At 40.2% G+C, this 24,601-nt stretch overlaps 1 protein-coding gene across 9 annotated transcripts in view; it reads right to left on the minus strand.

The window, feature by feature from the left end:
- The window catches only part of ADGRL2 (adhesion G protein-coupled receptor L2), a 181,246-nt gene that overhangs the window by 75,024 nt on the left and 81,621 nt on the right, over positions 1–24,601 (minus strand). The window lies entirely within an intron of this gene.

A 24,601-nucleotide genomic window follows, 5' to 3' on the forward strand; every position in this document is an offset into this window, starting at 1 on the left:
AGCAGTATCAAATGCTTTAGAAGCAAAACAACGGTCCAGATACGCATCCAGATGTTTTGTCCTTTACAGGTATTTCTTTATGAAAAAAATGCATTGCGTCAAAAAACAATTACAGCTTTATACTACACTTCCTTGTGCATAGCTGCTGGTGTATTATTATTAAACAGAATAGTTCTGCTTCTTACAAAAGGTGTGCATTACTGTCTTTTGGAAGACAAGTTGAGTACCATGATAGTGTTAAATACCTAGTTCTTTAAAATAGTAAGTACTTTCTAAATTTTCAGCAGAATCACAGATATTTTCTATTTTTAAAAAAAGTCATCCTAATACAGTGGCATAAGGCCATTAATATTTCAGCGCAGGCTGCTGGAGACAAGTTGTGACAGCAAAGAGAAACACCTAGTAAGTATGGAAAGTTGGAGCTCTACGGTGTTTTGAAGGCAAAGAAAATAAACTTTTCTTAAAAAGGAAGATGTGTTAGAAGAGGCAAGGAAGCAAGGATCTAAAAAGATCAAGAACAACTTGAGATAACCCCTTGATAGTCAATTTTCACACGAACCAGAGGCTGTCACTTTTTCTACTGAATTAATGATCTGTGGATTAAAACTCCTACTGTACGAAGATAATTATCTGTTAGGACTGCAAAAAAGAGCTGTTGATAATGATCACGCCACCATCAGGACGTGGCTCCCTGGCAGCCAGAGCCCACCTTCCCGGACGCCCCTCCTCTTCCTGCCGGCTCCTGCCTTCCCCTTGGCACCAGCACCAGCTTTTGTCCAACTTGTGCAGCAACTAACGCCAATGGCTGGGCTGGCTCTAACCTCCCTGTACTGCAGGAGAAGGCATGAGGTCTCAGACGACCAGCTCTTTGGCTGGGCGGGAATTCACCCCAGGAACAAGGGGAAGGCCAGAGCGCAGGAACCGGGTCTGCTTTTACTTTTACATTTTGTGGAACCATTACATGAAACCGGCACCGTTAGTCTGGCAATATGTTTCAGTGTTGGTTAATAAGGAAAGAAGCCATATTGCTGTGGAAAGCACCACAGTTCCATCTCAAACTCACTCCCAGACGTCGGTTTGGCTGCACGCGCCATGCACAATAGCAAACACTATTATTAGAGGCTTGCTGAAGTATCCTGAGCTGAAAGCTGGAAAGAGCTAAAACACGAATCCATCACATTAACGCCCTACATGTTCCTCCCATGCAGCAAATTAATACAACGAAGACAGAAGCTGCTCACGGCTCAGTGAGGGCGTGAAACGGGCACAGAGAGGGGTACGCACAAAGCCCCCACCACACATGCATACAGCGGCTCCTTTGATTAATTACCATCACGACAGCCGCGGTGGGACCAAATATAATGCTGCTAGTGACTGCCATTCCTACACCCTACCGCTCCTGTCAAATTTAATGCCGTCCACAGAAAGCTCATCCCTCCAGCTGGCGGCAATGGTGCCTGTATTTCCCGCACTCGGCAGGGCTTCCCCCGGCACAGCACGGCCGGGGGAGTCCGGCCGCCCCCCCTCTCTCTCCCTGCCTCCCACCCGAGCCCCACACGTGCTGTCACACGGATGCACGGCCCCATTTTTGGGTTCTGATCAACAAGGAGGGGAACAGTGACTTCGGCTACCCAAGGGAGACTGTTGCAGGAGGGCAGAGCGGGGAGGGTATGGCCGCGGAGGTGTCAGGAGCTGCGCGCCCAGCAGCGGGGTCAGATGTACAGATCGTCGTGGGGCCAGGGCTGGCAAAGCCACACCGAGCTACCTGCCACAAGCACCGGCCCCTTCCTGCAGATACTGCAGCACAGCCTCCACTTCTGCTAGGAAATACCTTGAATCCAAACACAAGACCTCCACAGTTTGCTACAGAGATCAGCTGCCTGCAAATCTTGTTTCATCATCTATGGCAACTGCTAGAAGTGCTACGAATGTGTTTTATCCTGCAATTTTTCCCCCTGCAGGCATCCATGAGAAGTTCTGTATTAGGACAAACATTAAAAATACTAGAGCAACGTTAGATCACTTCACAGGCAACAGAGGACATACCTGAGATTGTAATGTAGGTGCTACACTGCAGAAGCAGCAAGCAATAAAGCAAAAAAATGCAGCACGTGTTAGGTGGGGAGACAGCTCTAAGGAATCTCTGTGGCACAGAAAGAATTTTAACTAAATAAAATAAATAAATTTAAAGTCCACTAACAAAGCCGCTGCGATCTTTATTCTGAAGCTTTATTTGTAATCATTTCCGATCAACAAAGAAAAAATAAGCATATCAACAAGCAAAGTGTAATTCAATCCATCTTGCAACCCTGACAATCGAAGAAAGAACTAGTGGGAGGCCCTGTGAGCAAAAAATCAATATTGCAGCTTTGTGCCGTGCAAATGTGAATACTGCCAAATAGCAGTGCTTAGGGTAAAATGAACTGTTTTGCTCCATTTTCTCCTCTCTGAACAAATGATTTTGAAACGACAGCTTTTTTTGGAGCTATAAAATGTCAAGCAATAACTCCCTGCGCTTTAGGCAAGTGATTGGAATAAATACCTCTTGGCAACAGGTGCAATGACTTAGGACTGAAATTCATTTACATTCAGGAGATAATTTCCGATAAACAGATGCACTGCCACAGGATGGAAGTCTGAGCAACCAGCATCTGAATGCTACTGCCTGGTTCTGCATCATTCCAGAGCTTTTAAGACGTAAGTACGTGGCCCTGTCCATAATTACTGTTGTCACCGGTAACTTTGTATCTCCAGTGCAATTCCTTATGAATATTTTCAGTACTGTATTTCCTAACCAACCTGTGTTCAACCTGCTGCCTGCCTGCCTTACTGTACCTTGCGTAAACCTATTTTGTTTGGCCGTCCTCCTGCAGTTGAAATCAACATTCCTCAGTCTTCCTGCTAATTGCTCCAAGGCAAACTGTGCTACGGATGACACCGCTCCTGCTGTCTGCCGCCCAAGAGCACAAAGTGCTTCCCGATGGCAAAGACCTTCCTGGTGCCGGGGCTGGGACTTCCAGCAGAACCTAAACATTAACTCCAGTAAGCGTCTATTACCAAATGCAGCATATGCTGTCTCTGATTCATTCGCGTTTGTATATATTAATCAGGTTGCGTTGCCTTTTTTTTTTTTTTAAATGGAAGAAGATTAATATCTAATGAGGAAAAGACCGTGGTTTCTGTCCTGCTGACCATTTTGATTACAGAAAAGCTTCCTGGCAAACATATGTTTCCTGCACGTTTTATCTGCTCATAAATTAGTTGAGTGCAGGCTCTTCACTGAAAGAACAAAATAAACTGCTTTTGTGAAATCGCATTTCTAAGAAAAAAAGGTAGAGGGGATTTTCAGTCGTAATATTCATTCTTTAATGCTTTGTTAAGAAGTAGAAAAACACACGGAGAAAAAAACCTAAATGAAACATCACAAACAAAAATCTTTCCTCTTATACTTTAGTCTATGAAATGAAAAAATACAAGATCTATCAAAGAAACGTAACTCAGAATCGTGTTTCAGAAATACATTAAATTCACATTTGGCTAAAAACTGATTTATTTAAGTTTGCAATGCCTTATTTACGGTCTTGGTTCCTTTGTAAGAAATGATTTGTCTTTAGAAAGATAACCTAAATTTGTCAAAGTGCAAAGAAAAGTTAATAATTCACAGCATCCTGCCCACTAGCTTACCATCTTTTTGAGCTGTCAATAATAAGAGAGTGTGCCAAGTTTGGTAGATAAAAGCAAAAAGGCACCACCACATTTGAATTTTCACCTCATCCAGAGGAAAAATAGTGGAATGTAAACAGGCTAACATCAGTACTCCTCGACATCAGAAGCAAGGAACCTTTGATTAAAACTTAAAGCACAGAGAAAGTCAACATGGAAATATAAAATTATTTCAAAGAATGCAGCTACTGGAAGAACTGAGAATCCAAAACAAATCTTTGCAAAAATAAATATATATGTCTCTGCGAGCAAGGAAATATTGCTTCTTGTGTTATTTGGCTCTAACAGAAAGGTCTTTTGAAAAGAGCACATCTTTTCAAACAGAATGTTTACAGTTGTCTCTTTCACAATCTCTTTTATTTTACCAAATCACGCAACATGATGATTCAAGTTCTACACAAGATGAAGTGATGCATCTTGGGCAGCATTTCAATAATATATGTTCAACAAATGCAAAGCCCGACGTAAACTGTGCTGAGAACCCTCTCCCTCTCCCAGGGAAGTGTGTACGTGCACGCACGGAGGGTGCACAGAGACAGCTGAACACACTTCGCCATCTGAAAATCATGCAAATGCTCAACATGGGCTCTGCAAAGCTTCTATAATTCCACAGAAAAGCTTCAGCATCCCGCAGTTCCTAAAGAATCCCACGAACTGTGTCAAGGGAGACTTTTCTCCCGTCTCTCAGCACCGTATATATTTCACACAGACAAGCATGCTATTTTGTTAAACAGCTTTTAAATTATCCAATCCTGGTCAACAGATCACTACCAACTACTACAAAGACAGAGGCAATTTAAATGACAACTGTGCTTTCTATCTTTGAAGGAAAAAAAGTCATTCTGGCAAGCATGTCTATTAAAAGATTACATTGGCACAGTAAGAGCTTCTGATACTGCACAGAGGTCTGGAGTTCACAGCACTCGGCTCTTCTTTCAGGGAAAGCCAGCAGCCAGCGCACGGCTCGCCCGCCCGGCAGCCCGGCAGACAAAACCCCACTGTTCGGTCGGGGTAAAATTAGGCAGGAAGCGATCATTTGAAAAACATTCTCCTACAGCTGTATTCCCTGCCATTTTAAGTATAGACTCATTATTTTCATTTAGGATGCTGGAAGGAGGGGACATCTAGAGAAAAAGGATAATTTAGTGAAGGAAATCTGTTTTCTTGTAAGAGACAGCTTTCTCTTTTTTTTTTTTTTTTTAACTCATTCACACAATGGGATTAACTCAAAACAAGGTACGTGAAAGTATGTTCATTACTTGAATTTTAAAAAAGAGACCCGAAGTCCTTAAGAACAGACCTGACCATTTAAACGTGCATATAAATTACACTGAGACAAGGCATATATTTCATTGAATAAATCAGCTGTGAGGGGTGTTTTTTAACACTGGTTTCTAGACTTCAGTTTTGCAGACTAAAATCTGGAAGCCTGTCTCTTACAAAGCAGAAGCATGTCAATTGCTATTAAAAAAAACTTTTAGAAATATTAAGTACCTAATGATGGGGTTTTATCAGTAACTTTTACATTTTATTAGACTGCGATTTAGTCTTAAAAAATTTTAGAATTTCAAAAATCTTTGTCAAATTTTAGTGTTTTTCAAGATTCAGTGTGAGCAGCAGAATTACAACAGCAAGTAATTTTCTGTAATTATATACTTAATATTCAGTGTACATAAACATGAAGTATGCCTGATTAATGAAATTCAGGACAGAAGCCTGAGTTACACCCTCTGACTCACACCAGGATGGGTCCTGCATTCCAGGTTCACTGACACTTATTACAATTTTCCTTTTACTTTTTCCAGTCTCCATGCAATTCTCAAAAACATCCCTGTGAGGCTCTCTTCAGCAAAAAAAGAGTCAGGGCTTACCTGCTTTCTGCACCTTGTTGAATGATTCAGCAAAACCTAAAGTGAGCAGCAGCATCTCAGCCTTTTTAAGTCACACCGTCGATCCTTCCCGTGTACGGCTGGCAAGGATCTTATTTACATTCTCCTAAACAGCTCCCACCTCTCATTCGGAAGGGTGAGAATATGTCTCTCCAAGGTAGCAGAATTAAGGTGGTTTTGGTTTTTTGTTTTTTTTTTTTGTTGGGATTTGTGTTTTGTTTTTTGTTAAATAGCAGGAGAGAAGAGAGTGCTACGCTGACAGACCTGCAGACTGAAGTCCTTCCATCATCCGGAACAAGTGCAGCCCAGACAGCAGCCGTGCACGCATCCCCACATAGTCCATCACGGCTCAACCCTATTTTGAAGGAATCACCACTATGGGAAAAGAGATAGTTTGGTCTTCATGCCCATTTAATCCTTCACCTCCCTGCTGGGGCTGCCACAAGAGTGCTAATTAACGCTAAACTGTGAAAATGGGCTTCTGCACTTTGAATCCAGCCACACTGAAACTGGATAGAAACCACTAATTCCTTTAATGAAAGTCACCAAACCAGAGCCTGGTTCCTGGCAGCGTTTTAGCAATGTCTACATATGGCAGATGGAAACCATGTGATCTAAACATGAAAGTCTAAATATCTAGTGTAAAAATATGCGTGTTGTTCAGTTCTCACTTAGAACCAAATTTTATTCTCATATGCATGCACCTTTCCCATCCCCTTCAGTGGGAGCTGTATGCATGAGAGCAAAACTTTGCCCTCTTGATCTAAAATTATCCCAGTTTGAAACAGTATTCATCTGTCAATGATATTTCTTCTCTTTTGCCAGCCAGATGTCTGTTCTCAGGCTGCAAGAATCTCCTTCCTTTTTTCCTTCACATCATACACACTTGATCCTCTGCCAGCTTGCAGAAAGCACTCTACCCTTTTCTTTCTTGCCGTTAAATACATTGCATCTTCAAAATTTCTCAAGGCAAATAAGTCCCATGGTCTCTGTAAATCCCCCTCCTGGAGGTTATCTCCAGTTTACCAACTGTGAACTCTCTGAGCACACCACCTGTCAGGAAGGAGAAGCTTCTGAATCAGAAACAACCTCCAAAACAGGGAGGTAAGACACACAAAGCCTGATGTGTCAGAAATGTTGTGTCAACAGGATTTCCCGTTGAATTATTTCCCCTGCACAGGATGCCGGTAGCAGAATAAAAATAAATATTCTTTTATTTTCTATAAAAATGTATTTTGACAACAATTTATATTTCCAGTTATCTCTATCATTTTTGATTGGAAACCATGCGTTGAGGAGGGGCAGGGCAAGATGAAAGAAGAATGATTTCCATCAGCAGTATTCAGAGTGAACCACTGACAAAAGAAATATGCTTTTGTTACCATCTTTAAGAAACCCAAAGCCTTGTGTCACCTCAGAGATTGACAGAAACCATGCAGAGATGTACCATTTCCTTGGGAATATGTGCATTGGTGGAAGTTAAATCACTCCAGCAGATGACATGTTGGTTACCAATAATAACCCTTGGTGTGCTGTGTACATTGCCTTCTTAAACGGGTTATACTCTAACCTGTTTAAGAAAGCAAAACATTGAATCTCACTAAAACGTAGAAACTGGAGCCTGATAATTCTGTCTCATTTTAAAGAAAATGTTATTCTACAAATAACAGTTTAAAATATCAAATAAGGGCCTAGTGCTAAAAAATGGTCACAGATTTAATTAAAAATATTGTGCAATTGCTAACACATGGTAATATTTGAAATCACAGTTGTAAAATTACAAAAGGGGCATTTTCGTGTTTGCAAACAGAACTATATATACGTTAGAAATGGAATCACGCAACAATGCAAGAGCTCATATACTCTCATTTCCATAAAATGATGGGGTGGAGTCAATTGTCACAGTATAATTTACAGTGGAAAAGTTATGTGGTTAATTTTAATGACGGCAAGCCACTTAAAGAGTGCTTGTAAGTATGCAAATAGCACAGCAATCCCCCTTCTTGTTCAGTATAGCTTCTGAAACATTTCTGAGGACTCAGGAGTAGAAAGAAGAAACATAATGGCTCAAGATCCTGCAGAAAAAACTGTTAAACCAAAATACACAGTCACAGCTTTTGAAAACAAGGAGAAGAGCAACGTGATGAATGTACTTTAAGGTAAATGTGCCGTCACTTCAAATATTCCCACAAATAGATATGAGACAAGAGTAGCAAGCAATCTCAGAAAATGCCTGTCAGAGTGAAAGGCTTTCTTCCTGACCTCACCTTCTATGAAATATTTGTGGATTTCTAAAAGACCATTATAAAGAGGAGAGGGATATACCAGACATAGTTTTTACAACAAACCTAAGGTTCTGGCACATTCTGGGAATCATGGAATAATCCTACATAGATACTTGAGAGCATCCTCTGATAATAAATTGCATGAAGAAAGAAAAACTATTTATTTGTTTATAAATAAATAGGTAGTTTTTAAAGTCCTAAGGAACATACACTGTTCTATCATGCTCCCAGGGAGTAAGAATGGCAACACAGGTACCACGTCCAGAGTAAATACAGGAAATATGCACCTCTGCTACTCTGTAAAACTGCTAATTACCTACGAAGGAACTGCATATCCATATGCCTTACTGCAAAAAAGACAAGGGAGATGAAGCGACAGGATAGCTAAATTCCACCTGGACCCAAATTCAGGGCTTCTGAATTTGGATTCTGGTTCTTAAGCCTGGAATTTGCTTCCACCCCACCCCCCAGCTGTCACAATATGGATGCAAGAATGCTCTCAGCTTTTAGAGAACCAGCTAATGAGTGCTCAAATGAAATAAATGAAAAATCAGGATCCCTGAAATCTCTGAGTATGAAGACAGAAAGTAAACAATTTTCCATAATTATGTGATAAGAGTTCCATAATTAATGCTATTTACATTAGAAAGTAACAAAAGGGATGAATACACACTGTAACACAACACAGAAAGGAAAACTTTGCATTTGCTAATTACTTCTATTTAGAAGCACACATCTAATAGCTGAAAGACTGTGCTTCCAAAGCTGTCCATTGATCGTAACACTACCAGTAATAAAGGAAAGGACTAGGAACACCGGACCAGTGGAAAAAAATCATCATTAGGGGCCCAAGTGTAAGCTCAATACCCAGCAAGAGAGAAGTACTGCAGCGGTACTACAGATGTGGAAGGTAAAGTAATTTCCTCACTAATTCATGCATTTTACATAGTGCTTCACCATACCAGGTCACAGTTTTCTTTTAAAAAGATCTTTCCCTACGTATCTAAAGCAAGTGTTTCAGGAGGAGGCAGCTGTGGAGTATAAAAGATCCGATTGCTCCACTTTTTTCCACACCACCTAAACCAACACTTTCCTACCGAAAGCGCTGTGTTCTCCTGATACATTATTTAGGTGTACAAACAGGTGGACAGCTTCCGCAAGTCAGAGGGGATGGCTCCTGATCCTATGGCGGGGTCGGGAGGGAGCACGGGGGCTGCCCAGCAGATGTGGGTCCCACAAGGCTGTCGCCTCCTTGCCGTCCCAGAGCATTTGGTGCCAGCCTTGCCCGGATGACTGCCAGCCTCTGCTCGCAACCACCCAGTCCCGCCGCTCGTCGATCCGTTCACATTGTTGTTTCTTCTACAGGGGTGAGTTTTATTAATCAAGATAATTTCCAGAGCGAGCTCAGAGCATGATCAAAGCAGCCGTTATGGCAGCGTAATTGAGGAGGGAGTTGTTAATCTTCCGGGGATGCCAAGGAGGGAAGGAGAAGGTTAGGGGTGTCCAAAGGAGGCAGGAATGAGCAGGTGTTAGGGTAACTATTTAAATTAGGCATCCTGACACAATCATTTATAACAGAGGCTTTAAACTCCCTGGAAGGCACTAAAGCTGGATATCCTACCTATTCTGCTTCATAAGGAAGCTGCATTTCTTTTGGTACAAATAACGATTTTCTTAAGTCTGCGCTACCACAAAACAAGCTGTATTTAATGAAACTATTCACTGCAATTATTCAATCCCACAATAGTACTGCAGTGCCTTTTGCGTCTCTGCCACTGATGAATTTGGAGTCCAGATCCTTAAATGGTTTCAGCAATGTATGGCCCGTGTTATCTTTAAATACACAATAAGGACAATGTTTGAACTCCAAAACCAAAAAGAACCCTATTTCTCATGACAGTTTCCACATACACAAGCCTCTAGAAGATTACAATGGTACTTCAAGAATCAAATGCAAAATACAGAAATAGTATTATCTCCCACTGAAACGCTGTCATCTCTGAACGATGTGTTGAGATCCAACATTATACAACTCTTCATAGTAGTAATTTTGTAATATTTTATCTACTTGAAAATAATAGGGAATTTTAGGTAAGCAGAATCTTAATTACCCCAATTAAGTTCTCATCCTGCATCACTAATGTCATTGGGAGCTTTGTCATTAACCTCAATGAGTGCAGGATAGATTCCTTAGAATTTAACCTGGACACTCAATATTCTTGTTCTAACGAAAAATGCATTAATGAGCTTCATTATTCTACCCCATTTTAAATAAGCATCTTCAGCAGTCAGTTTCCCTCCACAGCCTAATGGGGCACTGCTGCATTACTGAGCTAGGGCTTGACACAAGAGTGTTCGGGTCACTCTAAGTCTTTTTATGGACTCAACGAGCTTCGCGTTCAGCCCACCAAGGGAAGAGCAACACCTATTGACTCACTTCAGGAGCTCCCTGCAGTAAAGATGATGAAACGTGCATAAACTTTTAAAATTAGAACTGGGGTGGTACAGCTGAAAGACTACGTGTAGTAAAATAAACACAAATAAAACTAAAATTCCTCCCTATAATTAAAAAATGACACAATTTTTCTATATAGCCTGCATAGAGGATGCTCAGCCCATTTCAATCACTACCTTTTTTCCAGTCATCTACTGGGACACATTATGGGAAAGCTTGTGATCTTCTGTGACCTTCATTTTATTTTATTAAATGCAGCAGACACCTCATGCTGAATACGAAATAAAAAATATGCAACCCAGGGAAGTTCTTTAACAAAAAATGCCCTTTGGAGGACCCAGTTTCAGTCTTGATATATAATGGGACAGATTTGCCAATGACATTTGAATAAAAATCTCTATTATATATATTATTGTGTTCAAAATTCTATTCTGAATTACTAAATTTAGAACAGGCCCTGCAGATCACAATTCAATAAACATGGGAAATACGTATTTGAAATACATGTGAAGTTAGAGCAGAGTAAATGTTCTTCCCATCTTGAGCTACATTTTAGGAGAGGATTTCTGTTTCAAATAGCTATCCAACTAGTAGGAGTAAAAAACCTCCCAAGTATCAAAATACACTCTGTTTACACAACAGTGGCTGATGTATTGTTAATAAAGCCTTCAAGGAGAAAATAATGTGAATTGCCCAAACAAAGGAAACTGGCACTAGCAGATACTACTTTATCTTTCCCATAGCTCTAAGGACAATTGAGAAGTATCACTTGTTGCAGTCCTCTGCTTTTGAAAAACTGGGGGGGGAGAAGGTTGGGGAGGGGGGAAGGGGAGGTGGTGAGCACAGATGTCTATTATCCCTGCTAGTAAGTGCAGATTAACAAGTCACCGCCCAACATAATACCCGCTGAATTTGACTTAACTGCTGTCTGAGCGACCTGCCTAAAATTCCAAAGGCTGAATGCCGGAGCCTCATTTGTAGCTGGTTTAGAGCAACACCAAGGATAGGTGTAGCTGGTCACAACAACAGTGCGGGGGTATTCAAATTTGGAAGGGAGGGGACTTATGGAAATCCCTCTTCCTAATTAAATCAGAGAATGAGAGTTTGAAGTGGTAAATAATAAATCACAAAGAATCCTCAATCTGGTTGTCAAGGAAACCGGTATGCCTCTGCCATAATTGCTATGAGCCCAATCTTGCCCTTTTTGACATCAAGCCTTATCATGCATTCTGGTCAGAGACTGAGAAAGGAGCTTTTCTATTCCTCTCAGGGAGCCCGGTGACTGGTGGTGCTGCCGGAGCAGGCCGCGCCGCCGCCGCCTTCAGCCCCATCCTCCTCCTCTCCGCAGTCATTAACTCGTGAGCCCCAGAACGCTGCCACCAACTCCTAGATTAGAAATGGGACCAACCGGCTTGATCGTGGCGTTGGAAAGGTCTCAGCAGCTGTGTCCACTAGAAAGGCATTCCTGATCTACCGTTGCTAACGCCTTGAGCCTGGTTATCTCGGCCCCTCACAAGTCCCAGGAATTTCTAGTTCCCCCGTGCTCCTGCTTCCCTGAGCACATCCTCCTGGAAGGAGGAATCAGCCGTTCATTTTACTCGTGGATGTGGAAGATGCTTATGAGAGAGATGAACAGGGAAAGGGAAGTAAGTATGAGACAAAATAAAAGCTTTCAAAAGCACAACAAAGTAGATTAAAAATTGACTCCATGCCAGCCATTCAGATAGCTTACTGCATCATTGTCTTTCTCTTCTGTGATGATAATTACCTTTTATAAACATATCCAAACTTGTTTTTTCCTTCTGTTTTTAGAGTCGTCGCACATCACCACTGGACACACACCAAACTTTGAGCACAAGCAATTCCCGGTACTTCAACGCCAGGAAGGCCAAAAAGAGGAAAAAGCTATATTAGTGTCTCTATCTCATCCTTCAAGAAATCCTGAAGCAGGTTTTAGAGGAAGTATCTTCAAAGTAAGGAAATAGGAGGAACAACGGGCAAGTACATTATGTTCCCAGCTGACTGTAAGCAAAAGAAAACCCAGAGAGACAGAGAAAGACTGTGGGAAGAAGAAAAACCTAAAATCTCCCTTTAGGAACTACGGAGAGAAAAAGACTACCAGAAAGGTTTCTAAAGGAAGAATTGCAACTGACTCTTGTTTGAAACACTGCAAGTAGTTGACTGTCGTCTTGCTATCTTACCAACGGATAAATCTTCTTTAAATTCCTAATCCTATTCAAATCAACAACCACCAAACCCAATTTCTTTAATGTATCTTTATAAATTTAATGTTATCAAAATATGTCAAAAGTAACAAGACTGACAAACCCTAGTGATTTTAATCCTTTGCTGTATGTCATTCCAATGACCTTTGTTTCTTTCAGTACTTCAAGAATGCAAAGGATTCAGCTCAGGATCCAAGTTTCAAGGGGACACTCTGGATGCCCACTATATAATTCCTGAAATTTTATCATTACATCATGTTTGGGTAAATGTCATTTACAAATTTATTTTTATCCATTACTCAATGGGGTATAACATGTTAACAGCACTTTCTATTGTCTGTTCAGCTACTACTCAAAGAAAGTGATTTATTTAGTTTTATTAACTATGGCAACTGTCACATCTTTTTTTTTTTTGGTTGATAGAAAAAACAAGCATCTCAAGAAAACATATGGTGCAATGCAGTTTTTCTGCTGCGATATTCAACTACGCCAACATAAACTAAGGACACTGATAAAAACCTTTGTTTAAAAGATCTGTAGACACACAATGGATAAAAAGTAATAAATGCTTGTTCCAGAGCATTGTTCCAAAACAAAATTAACCCTACTCCAAACCCAAACCCTACTCCAAATCCTACCCAAATTCCATCCATACTCCTCTTCAAGGAAGCACAACGTAGGTGTTTGGTAGCTAACAGAGCTCAGGCAAATTCATCTTTGACGTTTGTTCCAAAATAGTTCATAGGATCAGAGCACCATCAGATAATTCTGGCTGAAATGGACTCCTGCCTCTTTCTACTAGTTCAAAATATTCTTTAATCCAAATACCTCTTCCAGGTATAAAACCTAAGTTACATATAGGAAGAATTATTCCTACATAATTTAAAAACTGAAGCTTCTGTAGTTGTCATCCCAGTTAAAAAGGTACAATTATGGATTAATTACAGACAACTACAATAATGTATATTAGTATCTGTATCACTGTGTATGCCTCTAAAACTCAATCAATTTAAGAAAAAAATAAAGAAAAAGACAAATAAAGGTTTCCATTAGAAAAGATAAAGCAAAAGCAAATGAATATGCCATTTGGGTATAAACATGTTTATTTGCAAAGTATACATGTAGCATCCATCAGAAGAAAAAAGGCCTTTAGCTGATTTACAGATAATTTACTGTGGCACACTCTTACCACTATTTTATTCTTATTTGAAAAATTAGTCTAGATTCCTGAGCACAATGACAGCAACCAGTTTACTTTTATGTCTTTTGCTAAATTTCAGTGATCTTGAACCTTTAGGGCTAAACATCTCTGTGACAATCTATTTCTGTCATCCAAGAGTTTCACATTCTTCAAGATTCAAAGAACGGTGTCACTGGCTTTCCCAGTGACACAACATGCTGGAGGAGTTCAATATTAGCCAGACCCTGCTCCGTCATAATCCACTGTGAAAAAAATACCTCCGTCTCTTCTGTTGGTGGGAAGCCATAACAACCTGGTATTTCTCCTCTGAACAACTTTCCAGGTGGTCAATTTGATTTGTCAATTCTTTAGAATTTTTATGTCCTCTGTTTTAGCAGTCTCTATCCATCATCTTCTGTCTTCACCTTTTTGCTTAGACTCCTGCAATTTTAAACAAAAGCCTTCAAACTTCATATTCTCTACAACACTAACCCCTGGACTTCAGTAAACTTTGCTATTATGCGGGGAGTTTTTGCAAGGCATTACTGGTTCTTTATCTGAAACAAACTTGTTACTCGTATGGTATGAACTGAAATGGAGGCAGTTTGTCCTGCAGCGGTGGAAGCCACGGGCGCCCCACCTCTTTGTGTCTGTGGTAGCCCGCATGGCGCAGCAGCGGGCACGCCGCCTCCCTTGTTGCTGTGAACTTCAACTCGCTGTCCTGAGTTCAGACTGGCCAAAAGCTGTGCCGCAGGGTAGCGCCGAGCTGACCATCGGCTGGTGCCAGATCTGGGTTTATTAGGTTGGGCGGGGTACCACTGAACTGTAAATAAGCAGTTTCCAAACAGTTCCGAGCTCAAACGCAATTTAATATGTCTCTGTATAGTATCATGCAGCAATATCCACGATTCTCTCCTGCAGTAGTTATGAGAAATGGTTATTAATTTTAATTGGCCTAAGCTAGCTTTTAGGGAAATTATATCTTCAGGCTTCATCACCTATCTGAATAGCCTCTTTTTGCAGTTACCAATGCTATTTATCTACTAAGACATACAGGCAATGCGTACGGTATTTCCTCACAGATTACCAACTATATTAAGCAAAGATGACTGGAAGCAAAACAGAAATAAAAAATTAAAGGCAATTTGAAACAAACTGGCTGTGATGCTCATTTATAGGCAATTTATCCATAGGCCTCTTTCTGGGAGAATAGGGTGAGACTGAAAACAAACACCAAAACAGCAAACCACAGCATTCCCCTTTGTGAAAATTACATAAACTTTCTGTTCAGGAACAAGCTCTGGGTGCAGGACAACGTTCCAGTGGCTCTTTTCCTTCACAGCTCTCCTGCAGGACCCTGATGGAATTAGATGTAGTTCATAATCCCCCATTCAAAACAAAAATGAAAACTGTCTTGGTGTCAGATTCAACATAAACACATCCTAGCTGCATGGGACCGATAATTTTAAAGGTTATCACTGCTACTGATTTTTAAAAACAAAACATTTCCCATTGTCATAACAATTTTACAGACTAATAAATCAGAAGCCCTTAGATTTCTACAGTTCAATTTTAAACATCTCCTCTTAGTCTTTGGACACTAACCCTGCAACAGCCACAGGTGATGGTGTATCAGAAGAAGAAATGAGGGTTATCTCACCCAGGTAGCTAGTGAGAAGCTTTACGAGGGCTTTCCCATCACCTTTCTTCACCCACATAGCAATAAGCCAGCCAGTGGGACAGAGCAGCTAAATTTGTTCAAGTCTTGCTCAGTAGGTTGCTGGAACTAGGACACTGCAGAACATCAAAGTGGAGGCAGTTTTACCACGAAAAACAAATTTGGCACTAATATGAAATACCTGACAGTTTGGAGTCTAAAACTTAATCAGTTCTGAAGGTCTGGGCTTTATGAAAAGTAACCACTGAGACACCAGCAGAATAATCCAATGAACTGGAATCTGTGGCTTCAATTTTTTTTTCTGAAAATATCACATTTTCTCTTAGGCTTGCAAACAGTTTGAACAAGTGGCCTTTGCAAGGGGTAATTTAGTAAACAAAAAAATGTTACCTTGTGAATTAAAACTACTTTAAATAGAATCTATTGTGACCACAATTCATATTAACATGACAAGCTCTTACAGAACGCCTTTTCAAGGAAAGAAATATATTCCTTGTGTGTTCAAGTATAGAGCCATAAACCATATGAGACCCTATTTATTTCAAATTTCCCATGATGCCATTTACTCCAGCTTTTAACCTTTTATGTGACATTGAGCTATTTTACAATCATAAAATAGTAGAAAAAACGACCTGTTAATTTGAAAGGGACACATTACAACATCTCTCCCCGGCACTATAATATTTTAATTTCTTTTTTCAAGGCAAACCAGTTGGAAAGTGACCATCTGCTAGTCTGTTAGTACTACTGAAGCAAAGTAATGCACAAAATGTCCTCCTTTCCCAGCAAGAGTAGAACCATTAACTGAAAGGAATTTAGGATATTGTCATGTGAGTTTAACAGATTGATTCACAACAAAATTTCTTTAATTACTGTTAAATACACTGACTATAAGGTGATGGTACAGAACTGCTGCCCATTGTGTGACATCTAGAGCAGTACAAGAGATCTGAACTTTTCAAATAAATAAATTAGTATTACCAAATTTCCTATGCAAATTGTGTTCTTCTATTTTGAGTGTGAAGCTAAATGCAAGCACACTTTTACAAGTACAGTTCTATTTCTCACTTCAAAATACACAATGTGCTTTGGACACTGGGTAAGTTTTCAATATCACTTAAGGTTCTGAATATTTCAAAACAGTTGATAACGGCAGTGAAAGAGGAAACTCGACAAGCTCTCCATGCTGATAAATATAGAACTTTTTGGATGAGTAGAGCTCAATGGAGCCGTAATCTTGGCTGGCACCTGTACATGATACTATAACACATACAGCTAGAACTGCAAGTTTGTGAGAATAAATTAAATTAAATTCACATTCATGTTAGCACTTTAAAAGATGTTGTCAGTACAACTTTGTATGCATCAAGCCACTGCACTTTTGAAAGTTTTACCCTAAAAGGTTTAGAATTCGAACACGCTGTTCTCTAAAGGTTAGGAGATAAACTGACCGTATCTAAATCGGCCTTTATCCACATTATTCATACCTGTACCTTCTCAACATACCTAACTAAACTGCAAATTAGGCTGAAAATGAAGTAACTGCACTTCAAACTGTTAAATTCTAAAAGAGTTTATCGTATCTTGAATTGTGAAATATAGCAGATGTCAAATGCCATTACCAAAATTTATTCCACAGTTGCCTTAAATATGCAGTATATTTTACTTTAAAAGCATTTTTCTCTCCTTTCTCTTCCCCGTCTCCCTCTCCCTATCAAAAAATAATCAAGCCATTCAGGAATTTACCTCAGTAGTAAAATACTTGCTAAATATAAAAGACTGTTTCTCAGCTGTTTTTTGGAACAAATAGATCTTTTTTACTAGTTATTAATGATGCAGTAGTCATATCCACTTGCCCAATAAATGTCTAAGTCTCACCGCTTTCCTTATTTTTATTTATAAATTTCATAATGGCAGCAAGGCACTTTAAACTGTGTATTTCTCGGGGAATACTGCACTTCAGGGACTGGTAAAGTGACTCTGCCTTCAGCCTTTATCACCCTATGTGAGGTACAATAAACACTGAGAAATGTGCTGCCTATGGCGTGCCTTGTTACAAAGTTCATGTCCAGCAATTCTCCTGCCCTTTCTGTTTGAATTTCCTTTCTTCCCAAGCCTTTCTCAGACGTGTTCTCAGCAAGTCTAACTGATCCGTAATGGTTCTGGACGACAGACGGGTGTTGAGCAGTACAGGCTCAAGTCATGCAACAGCCTCATTCACATGGCTCAAAACTCACCTACTACGGACTCCATTAAGTCCCGATTAGGGAGTATCGCTTGCTCACAGGCTGGATTCTGACCCTTTTTGCCTAAAACCTTCCACTATTCCAGAAGAATTTCCTGTGCTCTCTATTGGTGTTGAGTTTTCCCAATGATTACACATTATCAGGCTTCAACTAAGTCGAGCAGACCTCGCTCATGATTTTTCTCGGGACTCAGGGTACACTTTTAATAGAAATTCAAGGAAGCTTGTACGTCATTTATGTAACTTCTTTACGAAAGTCTCAGATAACTTGGTGCTATTTTGCAAGGCACAGAGTAAAGTTCTAGTCAAGCAGTAAACTAGAAAAGCCATGCAGAAGACAAAGTGATCCTCCAAATGTGACTGGATGCCATGTAGGAGGAATTCAAAAGTAACATTACCTACAATTGCTTTAGTTCTTGGACTGGCTTAATCAGACAAGAGGGGAAGGCCAGATGACACTAGAAACTTATCTTGCTGTGAAGACATAATTGTTAATTCTCTGTGTGGCTCTAATTCTCATACAAAAAGCTGGGCACACACATAAATATGTATTTATTTGCCGTTATGCTAATTTTGTTAAAAAACATCAATAGTTGATCAGCTGAAAAATGTGTGCAATTTTGAAAGGCTTTTGAAAACATACATGTCTGACTTGACCTTATGACCATTTTCTCCTTCAGGCAAACCAATATTATAACCAGAACAACACGAGAGGATGAACATTGTTGGGGAGCTGCTCACTGTGCCTGTCATACCCCGTTAATGCAACTTTGATTTGCCTTTGTTCTGACAGTAGCAAACAGCTGCTTGTAAATGAGCCACAGTCCCTGGGCTGCCTCCCATTATTCCACACTTTTGTTTGACAAGGTCACTTGCTGTGGGGATTTTGGGGAGAAAGAGTGTGCAGTCTATAGAATTAGAGTTAAACCACAGGCAACCCAGCTTGAATGCTCTTATTATATTTTTTTTTCATAGCACCAGCAAAGCAAGAATAACAAAGAGAAAATCTTTTGCTCTGTGAGCAAGTCAAACTTTTCTTTTTCCCAGTGTTGATTTCATAATCCTAAAACTATCTTATAAAAAGCAAGTCATGTTTCCACAAATCCCCTTTCATTCAAATCTTAACAGAATTTATATGAAAGATGTATTTAATTACAAAACAGGATTAACAAAAACAGATTAATATTGTTTTGTTCATCCGCTGCTACAATTCATCAGGAGACAATACCCAGCTATAGCTAACAGCAACTCTGACAAACGCTGCAAAAACACAAAGAAACAATCTGAAAGATTTATGCCAGTTTCCACAGGAAATTGATTTATTTTTGATAGGAACCGAGACAGACTAGTCTTCCAGAAAGAAAGCGTCTCATAAGCAAATTACTGCAATGATAGCTGCCCATTTAAAGACAAGCAGGCATTTCTCTGACTTGGAAGTTTCATAGTGTTGAATTAAACTGTAAAATCAGTATACGAAGACATTAGGATAGTATTTGGTGCTATCAAATCATCCCCGAACCTTCATTTTCCATTTTGACCTATGATCTTAAAGACAGTGAAAGCTGTCATTTAGGATAGGCTGTTTCTTTATGACAACTGTTGCTTTTGAAGCCACGCGTAAACAAGGAATAAGTGGCAAATATTCAAAGGGATGGCTGACACTATGGGAGGAGACAGCCAGTGGCAGTCTGCAACCACAGATGAATCACTGCTGAGTGCTTTCAAAATTTATAAGTGAAGAAAGAAGAGGTGCTAACTTAAAAATGTCTTCCAGGCATTTCAAGGAGGGTCACTGAAAACAATGAATGGAAATCAGTCCAAAAACCCCCAGCAGCAGCCAACTGCGCTATTCCGAAGGGGCAGTCCCAATTGTTCAGGTTTTTATCTCATCAGCCCAAAAAGTGACTGAGCTCTTCCTGCTCTTAATCGTTTGCTTCCTAGTTTTTTGTTAGGCCAGTGGAAGAAATAATGTCTTCATCACAAAGGCCTCTGCATCCGCATTAGAAGAAAAACTTACAGACATTTCTGTAATCTATGATTTAATTTCCGAGTCTCCTGGTGTTCTTAACAGAAAAACATGGACAACCATTAGAGAAGTTTACACGTCTCCCCTGGACAGACTGAAAACCATGACTGATCTTGGAAGATTACATTTATGACCACAGGATAGGCAGCCTTCTACCCTCTTCCTTCTTTCAGCTAATTCAGCTTAAATTTTGCTCTCCACCACAAACCCTTCAACAGCCACCTACGTGCAATAAAAGAAGTCTTCCCAAGTTTCAGCTGGAGGTAGTCTTCCTTGTCAAATGACGATTACAAAATACATAGTTAGTGACATACCTGAAATATTCTAACTGAATTACACTTGAATTATCCACTGCTAACAAGTAGTCATCAACAACAACAAAGTCTAATGATAATTCATTATGACAACACTCGCTTTCCAATAAAGCACGCTGAAAATATTCTGGTAGTTGACTGCCAGAGTGCAGGACGAGAGGTTGTTAGCCTCATTTGTATTCAAAGGCAGGCAAATCACTAAAACTCATTTACATCCTTCCATCTTTCTTAGTGCATGTCAACAGCAGGTGGTCTATCGATACTACCTTTGAAATAAGTAGGTGGTTTAAATTGCCTTCAAATTTCAGTAAAAACCCTGAATTATAGAATAGACCTCGAGTCTTAACTTTCTTGTTTTCTTTGTGTGGGCTGTAATAGAACATGAATAAGTGTGGCACTTATTTTTTAATGTAGACTAAAATACGAACAAAGTAAGTTTTACACATAAACCTAGGCACCTTAATCTTGAACGTTAGCAAAGACAGTTGCAGGCACCACCGTCTCAGCAAAGCGAGTTACAGAAGTTCATTTGCAAAGGTTTGATTAAAATCCACAATACGTTATGAAAGACTTCTATACATGATTTTTTTTTTTTTAAAAGCACGCATTTTTAGGATAAGCAGATGAAGACTAACTCTTGAATCCTTCAATGCATGTGTTTAAGTTTCCCTGCTGCTAGCCCACTGGAAACTACTACTCTGAATAGATTACGTTCACTACACGCTTCTAGGGACATATGTCTCTTATTTTTCTTTGTGGCACTGTGACTATTCCTAACAGCCAGTTTAAAAACACAAATCTCTGTTGTCAATCAGGACCAATTCTTGATGAAGTGAGAAGAAACACTGCCTGAGACAGGAATCAAGGACATCTTCATGCCCAGAAGAGTACAGAGCCAGCAGTAAGCAACATCACAAATGTGTTTACACAAAACCAGAATAGATTAAAGTAACTAAAACCAGCATTTGGTTGCTTTTCCTCTATGATGTTTGCTTTCACATTTTGACAGCTCCCTCAGAATTTCTGTGAAATTCAGTGTCCGTCAAAATTAATACTTTGATGTCTGGCTTCGAACTTCTATAAAGAACGGTGCCTTTTGAAAGCAAATACAGAGGTCAGTAATAACTCCCCAGACTCTGCAGATTATGCTAAATTAGCTCCCACATTTTGGAGAGCAGGTAGAGAAAGCGTAACACACTGTCCCGGCATCCCTGAAAGATGAAGCTGGGGTCAGTCCCCGCAAATCCATTACAACCTGAGGGGGTTGGTTTGCTAGTGGGTCTGGCCTCGGTCGAGCATTAGTAAAAACTGACATGCATGATTCGCATTTAAAGATTTGAGTAAGGTCTGGTTGCCAATAAATACACATATTTGTTTAGACGAAGGGGATTTTTCTATGCGAAAAGAGGTCAGGATGCTGAAGGTGCCCCCTGTGCTACTAAGCATAAGGGAGCATGTACTTCACAACGAGTTAAAGATTGTTTAAAGACCAGGACAGTCATTAAGCTGTATTTACTGTCTAGACAGGAATAGCTCCACCTAACCATTCCCAAAGGTTGTTAGCATTTCTAAAAATTAAGCAGCAGCAGGAAAAGGTTAAGATCAACTTACTAATTAAGTTACACTCACAGAAATCTGGAGAGGGGAAGGGAATGTGAATTTGAATGGCATCCCCCAATCTGAGTACCAGTCCTCAAATACGGGTCCTTCCTCCATGAAGGGAAGCCTTAGGACTGATAGTAGTCTCCATGCAAGGTTGATGCCCAATCATAGGGCTGCACAAAAAAACCATCAGCTTGAGACAGATAAAAGAAACCCCATGGAGTTTATCTAAATTACTGATAGACACAAGCAGTGTTTTCATTTTATTTCCATACTGTAAATCTACAGTCTGCTGGTAAACACATTCTCTGGTCTTTTTAAGCTTTTGGTGTTAAAAGGTGAATTCAAGATAACTGCCAAACAATGAGGCATGTTCCACGCCTAAGTTATGATGTTAATTGTATGATAAAAGCAGAGATTTAGGTCACTTCCACAGTGCTTAGCAAATTCCCAAGTGCACTTGACAGGAAAACAGAACTCCTCCACTGAGCTCCAGCGGCAGAAACCGAGATAAAAGAGATCCCTTCTGGTGACAAGCATTACTCAGAAATTCCTTTGGAAGCGGTGAGACAGGATTGTCCAAGAGATCCCGCAGACTCCCAGGACAGACAGAAACTCTTCTGCTCTATAGGTTCCTGTTGGTGGAAACCTTGAGTAAAGCTCAGAGAGGTCGTTGGTTTCCATTGCCACACAGTGCTTCTACGTATGATATGCAATATCATTTGTGCTTGTTTACATACTGGAGATGAGAACAGTCTGTTGATGCAATAATAATTAAATGCTAAACCAAGAAAGAACTGCATGAGCTAAGAATGGGTGGCATGCAGAGCCACTGCCATCCACACCTCTGGAAACAGAATGGATGAATGTCAATCGGTTTATTTAGAATCACTTAAATTGCTGTTTAAATCAGAGTTCAATTATTTAAACTGTAGGGAAAAAAGCCTACATTTAGAGTATCAATTTATCCTTACTCATATCTGCATTTTTATTATTAAAGGACAACTCAGTGATTGATAATTGAACATATTGATAAACATAGATTTTAAACTCTATTTGCATTTCCCTTTACCAATCTGTAGATATATCTACCTCAATGACATTTCAATTGAGATTTTTACATTATTCCTCTTTTGCTATACTAGAATGGGTAAATAAGCCTTATTTATTTAACGAAGTGAGTATCAAATCTTACTCTTACTTACGTTGGACCTTTTGAGGGGAAAAAGCAGACTGGAATTCAACTAAACGTGCACCTTTTCGAATTTTGTGGATTATTGCCATTTAAATTAAGTTATCCAACTTGTTTACATTTCAAATGGACATATTAAAGAAGCACAGCATTTTCTGGAATGAAAAACTTAATTGTTTGGGTTTGGTGACCAGGTCATGCAAAATTTTAAAACCAGTTGAATCTCATCCTCTTACATCCAAAAATTTAGTTAGAGATGAGAGGAGAGGAGAAAAAGGAAAAAAGGAAAAAAAGGAAGAAAAGAAAGATTTTTCCACTTTCATTGTTCCTAGATAACTTTTAACAAACTCGTCACAGAACTGGAATAAACAAAGTGAATGGAAATTAAAAATAAATCCCAAACTATTTCTATGCCTGCAGAGCACAGCACTCATACCTACAGCTAGTTTAGCACCTCCCAAACTTTTGTTCCAGATCAAATCGATGATTTCACCATACCTTTTTCTTAGAGAGGGGAGAAACAAACCGGTAGTGCTTGAATACAGCTTATTAAATGCAAACCGAGAAGTGCCTGCGAGGGAACCACAGTACCTGCAAGCAGCACAGCGGTCGGTGTGCCTGCCCGCCCCTGCCCGGCCCCCCCTGCCCTTCGCCTCCTGCCTTCCTCCCCTCCCAGCCACTGGGGGATTAATAAACCCAGCTCTGACTCCTGACATCACTACTGCTAAGCAGACACTAATGACTTTTTTTTTTTTCCCCTTCTCCTTTCTCCTTCTTCCCTGTGGGCAGAAGTTGATAATAAACTCTCTATATGGCACTGGCACTCTTACTGGGGAGAAATAATAAACTCTGCAATTCCACCTCTTCTCTGCCCATCTCTCTGGGAGGGTAGATTAATGGTGAGGCCTACATTTTCTCTCCACCTCCCTCAGACAAAAGGTTAATAAACCACTCAGCATTTGCTTTTTGTGGAAATGATATGTGTGGATTAATTAGCATTTCCTAGGTAACACATTAATACCATTGTGAGTTCTCAATACCAGGTTGTTCCAGAGACCTATTATAAAATTGTAACCCAAAGGCAGTTGAGGATTCGTTCATCTTAGGACCGAACAAATAATTCTGACTATGACTACAGCTGTAACTTGGCCTAGAACCGAGCACAGACAGACTGCTGCATCGGATCAGGAGTGTGACCAGGAGCAGAGTGACCTACTTAGAAGCTTCTACTCTCCTTTGAGATCACTGACAGTGGGCCTTCATGCCTTAAGACAATTTATACTTGATCAAGGTTGGAGGACACACATCAAACGCATCAGGCTATTCTAGAACAGCATCTTGCAGGGTTTCTTGTACCTTCCCCAAGCAAATTATTGACAGGAGGAGCACAGCAGACCCCTTCATCCCAGATTTTAGGGTGGTCTCAGAGGACATAAATGTTCAACCCCTGTCAAGCACAGAAGACACTTTCCAAGTTTCGAGGTCCTTGTGCGAGTGCGCCTGCACAGGAGTATTTTTATGCAAAAGGTGGGAGATGGGACCAGCAGCAAGAACAGAACCACTCCTGGCAGGTTCTGAAAGATGTTCCTGAAAGATGCTAAATGCAGGAACAAGTGTTGACTTACAGATCTCAGGTGGAAGGAGATGTCTGCACGTAGTCCTGAGCGCTAACTCAGAAAAGTGCCAAAAAACCACATTTCCTACTGGCTAGCAGTGGGCAACCCCAGGTCGGACCACCAGCGACTTCAGATCCCACTTGGGGGTACCACCAAATGTACAAGGAGCAC

This window comes from Rissa tridactyla, chromosome 8, assembly GCF_028500815.1.
Source record: "Rissa tridactyla isolate bRisTri1 chromosome 8, bRisTri1.patW.cur.20221130, whole genome shotgun sequence".
NCBI lineage: Eukaryota > Metazoa > Chordata > Aves > Charadriiformes > Laridae > Rissa > Rissa tridactyla.